This window comes from Chiloscyllium plagiosum, chromosome 1, assembly GCF_004010195.1.
Source record: "Chiloscyllium plagiosum isolate BGI_BamShark_2017 chromosome 1, ASM401019v2, whole genome shotgun sequence".
Classification (NCBI taxonomy): domain Eukaryota; kingdom Metazoa; phylum Chordata; class Chondrichthyes; order Orectolobiformes; family Hemiscylliidae; genus Chiloscyllium; species Chiloscyllium plagiosum.
The window spans coordinates 101,596,931-101,608,315 of record NC_057710.1 but is presented as its reverse complement, the minus strand read 5'-3'; the positions used below and the strand labels follow the sequence as shown (position 1 = coordinate 101,608,315).

Genomic DNA, 11,385 nt, shown 5'->3' with positions numbered 1-11,385 from the left:
AACATTTCACAAACAGAATGTACAGGCGGAAATTATTATAGAAAACATCATCTCAATCTAAAACAGAAACCAGTGTTTTTGTGAAATTTCATTCTAATGACAGAATGTTGAAAGTGAGATTCATTTTTTGGAAAACATTTCAGTGCATTTTTATTCTAAAGGATTGAACCAAAGCATAATCAATACCCTTCGGAAAATTACCAGATATTTAAGAAGAAACCAAAACCTATCACAATATTGAAAATTCAAGAATACTCTGACAAAGATAAAAAAGAAATATTAACACATACAAAACAAAAATCAGATGAACTAAGTATGACAATCCAATTGGAAGATGAGCAAGAGGATTCTGGGTAATCCAAGATGGAGGGTAGGTAAAAAAAAAATTGGCTGTAACAGCTGCTCCTTTTTTGAGATACTTTAGATATTGGAGGTTATTTCCTCAAATTCCAGGAGCAGCAATTATGGTTTTATAAGCTGTTGCATTGTTTTGGAACTTTGAGGGAAAGAAGATCAAAACAGTTGCATTTCAAAAAGGAGGAAGGCAGACACCACATGGTCAGGAAATGAAACCTGTGTTGCTGTCTGACACAGCACTGAATTTGCACAGTTACTGCTTTTGCTGTTTGAATTCAAGTATCCCTGGACATTAAAGTGTATCTAGGAAAAATTAACAAACAACGAAATTCACAGCAGACTTTGGAGGAACCTGTGTGGAACAGCTCACAACACAAGAACAGATAAGTGCATAGTTTTTAAGTGTAACCTTGCTGTAAATCTACAATAGTGAGTACATACTTTATTGAGATCTGTCTCTTGATTCAATTTAAAAAAAAAGTATTAAGTTAGCCTGGAGTAGTGTTTTGTTTTAGAGCAATAAGATAGTGCAATTGTCTGTGTTTGTAGATTGTGAAAGAGCAAAGATGGCCTTCAGTAGAGTGATGTGCTCTTCTTATCGGATGTGGGAGTTTAGGAACAGTTTCTATGTTACTAATGATTTTGTTTGCAAGAAGTGTCTTTGGTTGTGAATCCTATCATATTACATGCATCAGTTGGAGCGGCAGTTAGAGGAAATGAGGAATTTATAGGAGCTAGGTGGTGTGATGGATAGCAGTTATAGGAAGGGAGAAAAGCTGCAGATACAGTGAGGTAGATGAGTTAACTCTAGGAAAGATAAGAGGGGTAGGCAGATAGTGCAGGAGTCTCCTTTGGATATCTCTATCTCAAACAAGAATGGTTTTTTGAGAAAATGGAGGGGGTGATGGACTCTCTGGGGAATGTAGCACAAACAGCCAAGTTTCTGGAACCAAGAATGGCTCTAATACAATGAGGGGTACATCAGGTTCTAAGTAATCGATCGTGATAGGGGACTCTCTAGTCCCAGGCACAGGCAGACGATTTTTCAGCCGGCAGCAAATAATCAGAATGGTGTGTTGCCTCCCTGATGCCAGGATCAAGGATGCCTCAGAGAGGGTGCAGAATGTTCTCAAACAGGAGAGGAACCAGCAGGAGGCTGTTGTACACATTGGAACCAACGACATAGGCAGAGAAAAGGATGAGATTCTGAAGGAAGAATACAGAGAATTAGGCAGAAATTTAAAAAGGAGGTCCTCAAGAGTAGTCATATCTGGATTACCCCTGGTGCTATGAGTTAGAGAGGGTAGGAATAGGAGAATAGAGCAGATGAATACATGGCTGAGGAGCTGGTGTATAGGAAAAGGATCATTGAATCTCGTCTAGGGTAGAAGTGACCTGTACAAGAAAGATAGATTGCACCTGAATAGGAAGGGGACTAATTTACTGGCAGGGAGATTTGCTACAGCTGCTCAGGATGATTTAATGTCTTAAGATTGGTGGGGGGTGGTATTGACAGAGGGAAATAGTGAGGAAAGAGATCAATTTAAGACTGGTACAGCTGGGAAAACACTGAGTCAAACAATCTGTGCAGGCAGGAACAAAGCAGAGAACAAGGTAGGGTGGATAAATTAAACTTCATTTATGCAAGAGGCCTAACAGATGAATTCAGGGCATGGTTAGGAACATCAGACTGGGATATCATAGTAATTACAAAGATGTGGCTCAGGGATGGACAGGACTGGCAGTTTAATGTCCCAGGATACAAATGTGACAGGAAGAACAGAAAGGGAGACAGGAGAGGAGGGGCACTGGTGTTTTTAATTAGGGACAGCATTACAGCTATACTTAGGGAGGATATTCCTGGGAATTTCTCCAGGGAAGTTATTTGGGTGGAACTGAGAAAAAAGAAAGGGATGATAACCTTATTGGGATTGTATTGTAGACCTCCTAATAGTCAGTCGGAAATTGAGAAACAAATTTGTAAGGAGATCTCAGCTATCTGTAAGGATAATAGGGTGTTTATTGTAGGGGATTTTAACTTTCCAAACCTAGACTGGGACTGTCATAGTGTTAAGGGTTTAGATGGAGAGGAATTTAAGTGTGTACAAGAAAAATTTCTGATTCAGTATGTGGATGTACCTACCAGAGAGGTGCAAAGCCGGACCTACTCTTGGGAAATAAGGCAGGGGGGTGACTGAGGTGTCAGTGGGGGAGTACTTTGGGGCCAGCGACCATAATTATATTAGTTTTAAAATAATGATATACCAGATCTAAAAGCTGAAATTCTAAATTGGAGAAAGGCCAGTTTTTAACAGTATTAGGCAAGAACTTTCAAAAGTTGATTTGGGGGCAGAAGTTTGCAGGTAAAGAGACAGCTGATAAATGGGAAGCATTCAACAAAGAGATAATGAGTGTATATTCCTGTTAGGGTGAAAGGCAAGTAGGTAGGTGTGGGGAATGCTGGATGACTACAGAAATTGATTTTTCTTTTAAGAGGAAGAAGAAAGAAGAGATCTAGTGAATCCTGAGAGGAGTATAAAGGTAGTAGGAGTATACTTAAGCGGGACATCAGGAGGGTAAAAAGGGAACATGAGATAACGTTGGTGAATAGGGTTCAGGAGAATCCAAAGGGATTTTATAAATACCTTAAGAATAAAAAGATAACTAGGGAGAGTATAGGGCCCCTCAAAGATCAGCAAAGTAGCCTACATGTGGAACCGCTGGAGATGAGTATTAAATGAGTATTTTGCATCAGTGTTTACTGTGGAAAAGGACATGGAAGATACAAAATGTGGGGCAACAGATGGTGATATCTTGAAAAATGTCCATATTACATCAAAGGAGGTGCTGGATATCTGAAAACGCATAAAAGTGGACAAATCCCCAGGACGTGATCAGGTGTACCCTAAACTCTGGGAAGCTAGGGAAGTGACTGTTGGGCCCCTTGCTAAGATATTTGTATCTTTGCTGATCACAGGTGAGGTGTTAGAAGACTGGAGGTTGACTAATGTGGTGCCACTATTTGAGAAATGTGGTAAGGTCAAGCCAGGGAACTATAGACATGTGAGCCTGACATTCATTGGTTGGCAAGTTGTTGGAGCGAATCCTGAGGGACAAGATTTGCATGTATTTGGAAAGGCAAGGACTAATTAGGAATAGTCAGCATTTCTTTGTACGTGGGAAATCATGTCTCATGAACTTGATTGTGTTTTTTGAAGAAGTAACGGAAAGGATTTCAAAGGGCAGGGTGGTGGACGTGATCTATATGGACCTCAGTAAAGCATTCTCCTGTACCCTATTTGCCAAAGCTATCTCTTGTCCCAATTTTGCCCCCTTGATGTCCCTCTTAAGTATACTCTTACTGTCTTTAGACTCCTCTTAGGATTCACTTGATCTCGACTGTCTACATCTGACATGTTTCCTCCTTTTTCTTAACCAAAGCTTCAACCTGGTTAGCAAGGATAGATCTCTCAGAATATGGGGAGAACTAGCCATTTGGATACAAGACTGGCTCCAAGTTAGAAGACAGGGTGATGGTGGAGGGTTGTTGTTCAAACTGGAGGCCTGTGACCAGTGGAGTGCCACAAGGATTGGTGCTGGGTCCACTGCTTTTCATCATTTATATATAATCATTTGGATGTGAACATGGGAGGTATAGTTGCAGATGACACCAAAATTGGAGGTGTAGTAGACAGTGAAGGAGGTTACCTCCGAATGCAACGGGATCTTGATCAGATGGGCCAATGGGCTGAGGAGTGACAGATGGACTTTAATTTAAATAAATGTGAGGTGCTACATTTTGGAAAGGCAAATCCTAGCAGGACTTATACACTTAATGGTAAATCCTAGGGAGTTGCTGAACAAAGACCTTGGAGTGCAGGTTCATAGCTCCTTGAAAGTCGTATCGCAGGTAGATAGGATAGTGAAGAAGGCATTTGGTATGCTTTCCTTTATTGGTCAGAGTATTGAGTACAGGAGTTGGGAGGTCATGTTGCGGCTGTACAGGACATTGGTTAAGCTATTTTTGGAATATTGCGTGCAATTCTGGTCTCCTTTCTATCAGAAAGATGTTGTGAAACTTGAAAGGGTTCAGAAAAGATTTACAATGATGTTGCCAGGGTTCGAGGATTTGAGCTATAGGGAGAGGCTGAATAGGCTGGGGTTGTTTTCCCTGGATCCTTGAAGACTGAAAGGGTGACCTTATGGAGATTTATAAAATCATGAGGGGCATGGATAGGATAAATAGACAAGGTGTTTTCCATGGGGTGGGGGAGTCCAGAACTAGAGGGCATAGGTTTAGGATGACAGGGACCTAAGGGACCTAAGGGAAAGCTTTTTCATGGAGGGGGTGGTATTTGCATGGAATGTGCTGCCAGAGAAAATATTGGAGGTTGGTAAAATTGGGAGTCCAGAACTAGAGGGCATAGGTTTAGGATGACAGGGACCTAAGGGAAAGCTTTTTCATGGAGGGGGTGGTGTGTGCATGGAATGTGCTGCCAGAGAAAATATTGGAGGTTGGTAAAATTGCAACATTTAACAGTTATCTGGATGGGTACTTGAATAAGGAGGGTTAAGATAGAAATGGGCCAAATGCTGGCAAATGGGATGAGAATAAGTTAAGATATCTGGTTGGCATGGACGAATTAGAATGAAGGGTCTGTTTCCGTGCTGTATATCTCTATAACTCTGATAAAGAATTTATGCAGAATAGTTAATTTCTACAGCAAAATGTAACAATGAATTCCTTGCCTCGAGCTGCTGTATCTGATAAGTTACATTAACATATTTCCCTTGGCAACCATAACTAGAACAATAATGTTCTCAGTATTCATTCTTATATGTATACCACGAGTTCTGTGTGATTTTTTGTTTGTAGATATTTAGCCAATTAGGACTTTGTTTAATAATAAAATATATTAAGTTCATTATAATATAAACTTGCAACACTGAATTTCTGAACCAGTAGAGGGGTCATGCACCAGGGACTCAACCACATGATGCCATTTTGAAATAAACACAGGATGCTGAAGAAACTCAGCAGGTCTGGCAGTGTTTCTGGAGAAAGAAACCGAGTTAATGTTTCAAATCCAATGTGATTCTTCTAAGCTTCCAGTATTTGCAGTATTTTACTTTTATGTTTTGTGATTTTTGTTGAGGCCTCTCTTTGTGACAGGGAAATAACTCTGATTGGAGAGCTTCACATTGTAAATTGTGAGACAAATAGAACTTGATTTGTGAAGCAACATTGTGATCAGCAATCTTAAGGATTGATACAGTAATGTCTGAGTTGATGAGGCAAGGACAGAAAGCCTTATGGTGGCTATTTGGAAGAGGTGCAATGATGATGATTTTGAATGGAAGTAGGTGGCAATACCTGAGGATATGGAACTATTTACAATGTCAGTTAGCATTGGTGGGGGGAAGAGAATTTGAGTGGGCAGTAGTTCAGTGATGGAATGAGGTCCAAGGAGCAGGAGTTGGGTCTCAAGGTTAAAATGAGCTCTGAGTGATAACAAAGAGAAATAGGATAAAAATCATAGATACAGAACTGATGATGACAATGATGAGAGAAAGATTTAGCTTTGTAGGACAAACAGGAGGTGATAGATGCAATCAAACAGACTGCTTCAACTTTAGTGACAGTCAGCCAATCCTCCATCTGTGCCAGCACCTTGCCCTAACATACTGGGTTCTTATTTAGCAACCTCCAATGCAGTACCTTGTCAAAGCTCTTCTGGAAATCCAAAGGGATCTTGGAGTCCAAAGTCAGAGGGCATTGTTTTGAGAGAGAAGTTTTAAAAGTAACCTAAGAGGCAACATTTTTTCACACAGCGGGTTGAGGGTATGGAATGAGCTGCCAGGAGGTGATGGAGGCTTTAAAGGCATCAGGGTGGGTATATGAATAGGAAGGGTTTAGACGGATATGGGCCAAATACTGGCAAATGGGTCTAGATCAGTTTTGGATATCTGGTTAGCATATTGGACCGAAGGATCTATTTTTGTGCTGTATAACTCTGACTCTATGACTATGTCCTTTGGCTCTCCTTTGTCTAACCTGCTGAAAGAATTCTAACACATTTGTCGGGCATGACTGCTCCTTGATGAAGCTGTGGTGACTCCATTGTATTTTATCATATACTTCCAAGTTCTCTACAATTTCATCCTTAATAATGAACTCTCAAATCTTACCAACGATCGAGGTCAGGCTAAACTTTGTTCTGCCTCCCTTCCTTCTTAAACAGGGCTGTTACATTAGCCAATTCCAGTCTCCTGGAATTCTGCCTGACTCCAGTGATTCCTGAAAGATTACCATCAATGCCATTACAATCTCCGCAGCTATTTTGTCTGAACCAGGGCGCAATCCATCTGCTTTACCTATCTTCAGACCGTTCAGCTTCCCCAGCGCCTTCTCTTCAGTGGTCACTATGCTCCCATCTGCTCCCTGGCTCTTTTTAAGGACTGCTATACTGCTGGTGTCTTCCACTGTGAAAACTGACACAAAGTACCTATTCTGTTCCTCTGCCATTTTTCTGTTCCCCATTACTTCTGGTCCAGTCTCATTTTCCAGTGGTCCACTGTCACTCTTTCATCTCTCTTACCTTTTGTATACATCTTCTTTTATATTACTAGCCAGCTTACCCTCATGTTTAATCTTCTCTCAATTATTGCTATTTTACTTGTTTTTTACTGACTTTTCAATCCTGTGGCTTCCAATTAATATCCATCACATTGTATTTTTTTCTTTTGCTTTTATGCTGTCGCTGACTTCTCTTGTCAGTTTTGATTGGCTCAGCCTCTCCTTAATATCTTCCTTCTTCCGTGGGATAGATTTCTGCTGTGCACCTCTGCCTCCGCAGCATCTGCTCCCATGAGGACCAGTTCCACCATAAACACACCAGATGGCCGCCTCCTTTAAAGACTGTAAGTTCTCCTCGCACGTGGTTGACAATACCCTCCAGCGCATCTCATCCACTTCTTGTACCTCTGCCCTCGAAGCCCACCCCTCCACCTGCAATAAGGACAGAATCCCCACCCCTGGTCTTCACCTTTTACCCACCAACCTCTGTATACATCGCATCATCGTCCGCCATTTCCGTCACCTACAAACGGACTCCATCACCAGAGATATATTTCCCTCCCAACCCCTATCTGCTTTCCGTAAAGACCATTCCCTCCACAACTCCTTTATCAGATCCATGCCCCCCACCAACCCACCCTCACCTCTAGGCACCTTCCCCTGCCACGGCAGGAATTACAAAACCTGCGCCCACACTTCCCCCTCACCTCCATCCAAAGCCCTAAAAGAGCCATCCACATCCATCAGAGTTTTACCTGCACTTCCACACATGTTATTTAGTGTATCCATTGCTCCTGATGTGGTCTCCTCCACATTGGGGAGACAGGATGCCTACTTGAAGAATGCTTCAGAGAACATCTCCGGGACACCTGCACCAACCAACTTCACTGCCCTGCAGCCAAACCCTTCAACTCTCCCACCCACTCCACCATGGGCACGTAGGTCCTGGGCCTCCTCCATTACCACCGACACCTGGAGGAAGAACGCCTCATCTTCAGCCTCGAGACCCTCCAACTACATGGCATCAATGTGGATTTCACTAATTTTCTCTGCCAACACCTTATCCCAGGTCCAAACTTCCAACATGGCACTGCCCTCATGACCGGTCCTACCTTTCCATCTTCCTTCCTACCGATCCACTCCACCCTCCTCGCCAACGTATCATCATTACCACCCTGTCCATCTACCTATTACACTCTCAGCTACCTTAGCCTCCCCCAGCCCCACCTCTCTCTCATTTATCTCTCCACCCTCTTGGCTCACAGCCTCATTGCTGATAAAGGGCTATTGCCTGAAACGTTGATTCTCCTGCTCCTCAGATGCTGCCTGACTTGCTATGCTTTTCTAGCACCACACCCTCAACACTAATCTCCAGCATCTGCAGTCCTCACTTTCACCTAGATTTCTGCTATATCTCCAGATTTACCCCCAGAAGCTCATTCCAATGCTGTTCCAACATCCTCCTGACTAGACTCCCTTTTCAATCACACTGGTAATTCTTCCCTCCTGTTTTTTGTAATTACCTTTTAATCAATTGTAATACCCAGTACATCTGATTCCAGCTTTTCCCCCTCAAAATGCAGGGCGAATTCTATCACATTATGGTTAGTGCTCCCTCAGGGTTCCTTCATCATAAAATCCTCAGTCAAGTTGAGGGTTGGTACCTGGGACTTCGATGTTGTGGCTATTACGGAGACATGGCTAGAACAGGGACAGGATTGGCTGTTGCAGGTTCCAGGATTTAAATGTTTTAGTAGGGTCAGAGGTGGGGGTAAAAGAGGGGGAGGTGTGGCATTGCTTGTCAAAGATAGTATTACAGAGGTGGAAAGGACGATGGATGAGGACTTGCCATCTGAGGTAGTTTGGGCTGAGGTTAGGAATAGGAAAGGTGAGGTCACCCTGTTAGGAGTCTTTTACAGGCCTCCTAATAGTTCAGTTAACAATATTAATACAAGGGAAAGTAATTGTGTATTTTCAACGTCCTTGTACTTAATAACAATTTGGTTAGCATGGTTTTGTGAAGGGCAGGTCAAACCTTATTGAATTCTTTGAAAAGGTGACGAAGGAGGTTGATGAGGGGAAAGCGGTAGATGTGGTATATATGGATTTTGTAAGGTGTTTGATAAGGTTCCCCATGGTAGGCTACTGCAAAAAGTACGGAGGTATGGCATTGAGGGTGAGTTGGAGGTTTGGATTAGGAATTGGCTGGGTGGAAGAAGACAGAGGGTAGTAGTTGATGGCAAGGGTTCATCTTGGAGTGCCGTCACTAGCGGTGTTCCGCAAGGATCTGTTTTGGGACCATTGCTGTTTGTCATTTTTATAAATGACCTGGAAGAGGGGTTAGAAGGTTGGGTGAGCAAGTTTGCGGATGATACGAAAGTCGGAGGAGTTGTTGACAGTGAGGAAGGATGTGGCAGGTTACAGCGGGATATTGATAAGCTGCAGAATTGGGCAGAAAGGTGGCAAATGGAGTTCAATGTAGGTAAGTGTGAGGTGATTCACTTTGGGAAGAATAACAAAAAGATGGGGTACTGGGCTAATGGTCGGATACTTGGTAGTGTGGATGAGCAGAGGGATCTTGGTGTCCATGTACACAGATCTCTGAAAGTTGCCACCCAGGTAAATAGTGCGGTGAGGGAGGCATATGGCGTACTGGCTTTTATTGGTAGAGGAATTGAGTTCCGGAGTCCTGAGGTCATGATGCAGTTGTATAAGACTCTGGTGCGGCCGCATCTGGAATATTGTGTGCAGTTTTGGTCGCCATACTATAGGAAGGATGTGGAGGCACTGGAACGGGTGCAGAGGAGGTTTACCAGGATGTTGCCTGGTATGGAAGGAAGATCGTATGATGAAAGACTGAGACACTTGGGGCTGTTTTCATTAGAGAAAAGAAGTTTTAGGGGTGACTTGATTGAGGTGTACAAGATGATTAGGGGGTTAGATAGGGTTGACAGTGTGAACCTTTTCCCGCGTATGGAGTCGGGTATTACAAGGGGGCATAGCTTTAAATTAAGGGGGGTAGATATAGGACTGAAGTTGGGGTAGGTTCTTCACTCAGCGAGTCGTAAGTTCATGGAATGCCCTGCCAGTAGCAGTGGTGGACTCTCCCTCTTTATGGGCATTTAAGCGGGCATTGGATAGCTATATGGAGGATAGTGGGTTAGTATAGGTTAGGTGGGCTTGGATCGGCGCAACATCGAGGGCCAAAGGGCCTGTACTGCGCTGTATTCTTCTATGTTCTATCTATGTTCTATGTAAGTCTGCCTCATTGCACATCGCCAGGTACAGAATTGCCTGTTCCCTCATGGGCCCTACCACAAGCTGCTCCAAAAAAATCATCTCATAAACATTCCACAAATTGTTTTACCTGGGATCTACTACCAAGCTGATATTTCCCAGTCCATCTGCATATTAATGTCCCTATGATGATTGTAATCATGCCTTTCTTCCATTCATTTTCTATCTCCTGCCCCATGTCCTGACTACTGATTGGGGGCCTGAACGCAACTCCCATCAGTGTCATTCTTTCTTTTCAGTTCCTCAATCTTGTCCACATTGATTCTAACCTTCTGACCCTATATTGCTTTGAGCTGTCAATTTAAGTTCATTTCTTCTGAACAAAGCAGAGAGTCGGGATAAATGCTTTTGTTCTGAGTTGGCAAGCTGTAACTGGATTTGTGTCACAGGGATCAGTGCCGAGACATCAACTATTTATAATTTCGATCAATGATTCAAAGGAGTAGCTGAAAGTATGGCAACTAAATGTATTGAAAACACTAATATCAGAAGGAAGGTGATTTTAAGAAGTATGAGACTATGGGCCATTTTCTGCTACTTCCTTCAATATAGAATCCCTAGAGTGCAGATAGAGGCATTCACCAATTGTGTCTGCCCTGGCTCTCTGAAAAGCTTTTTAGGCCATTTTCTGGATTATCTCTAATCTTTGCTGCATAGAGTCATAGAGATGTGCAGCACGGAAACAGACCCTTCGGTCCAACCTGCCCAGGCCGACCAGATATCCCAACCCAATCTAGTCCCACCTGCCAGCAGCCGGCCGATAGGCCTCCAAAACCTTCCTATTCATATACCCATCCAAATGCCTCTTAAATGTTGCAATTGTACCAGTCTCCACCACATCCTCTGGTAGCTCATTCCATACACGTACCACCCTTCTGCGTGAAAAAGTTGCCCCTTAGGTCTCTTTTATATCTTTCCCCTCGCACCCTAAACCTATGCCCTCTAGTTCTGGACTCCCCAACCCCAGGGAAAAGACTTTGCCTATTTATCCTATCTATGCCCCCCATAATTTTGTAAACCTCTATGAGGTCACCCCTTAGCCTCCGACGCTCCAGGGAAAACAGCCCCAGCCTGTTCAGCCTCTCCCTGTGGCTCAGATCCTCCAACCCTGGCAACATCCTTGTAAATCTTTTCTGAACCCTTTCAAGTTTCAC

General features: G+C 43.1%; 1 long non-coding RNA gene across 1 annotated transcript in view; it reads left to right on the top strand.

Moving 5' to 3' along the window:
- The first annotated feature begins 344 nt into the window (after nucleotides 1-344).
- Nucleotides 345-11,385, top strand: part of LOC122555735 — a 46,614-nt gene continuing 35,573 nt past the window's right edge. Inside the window, exon 1 of the long non-coding RNA XR_006313349.1 lies at nucleotides 345-370. This is a non-coding gene — a long non-coding RNA (uncharacterized LOC122555735). The remainder of the gene's footprint in view (nucleotides 371-11,385) is intronic.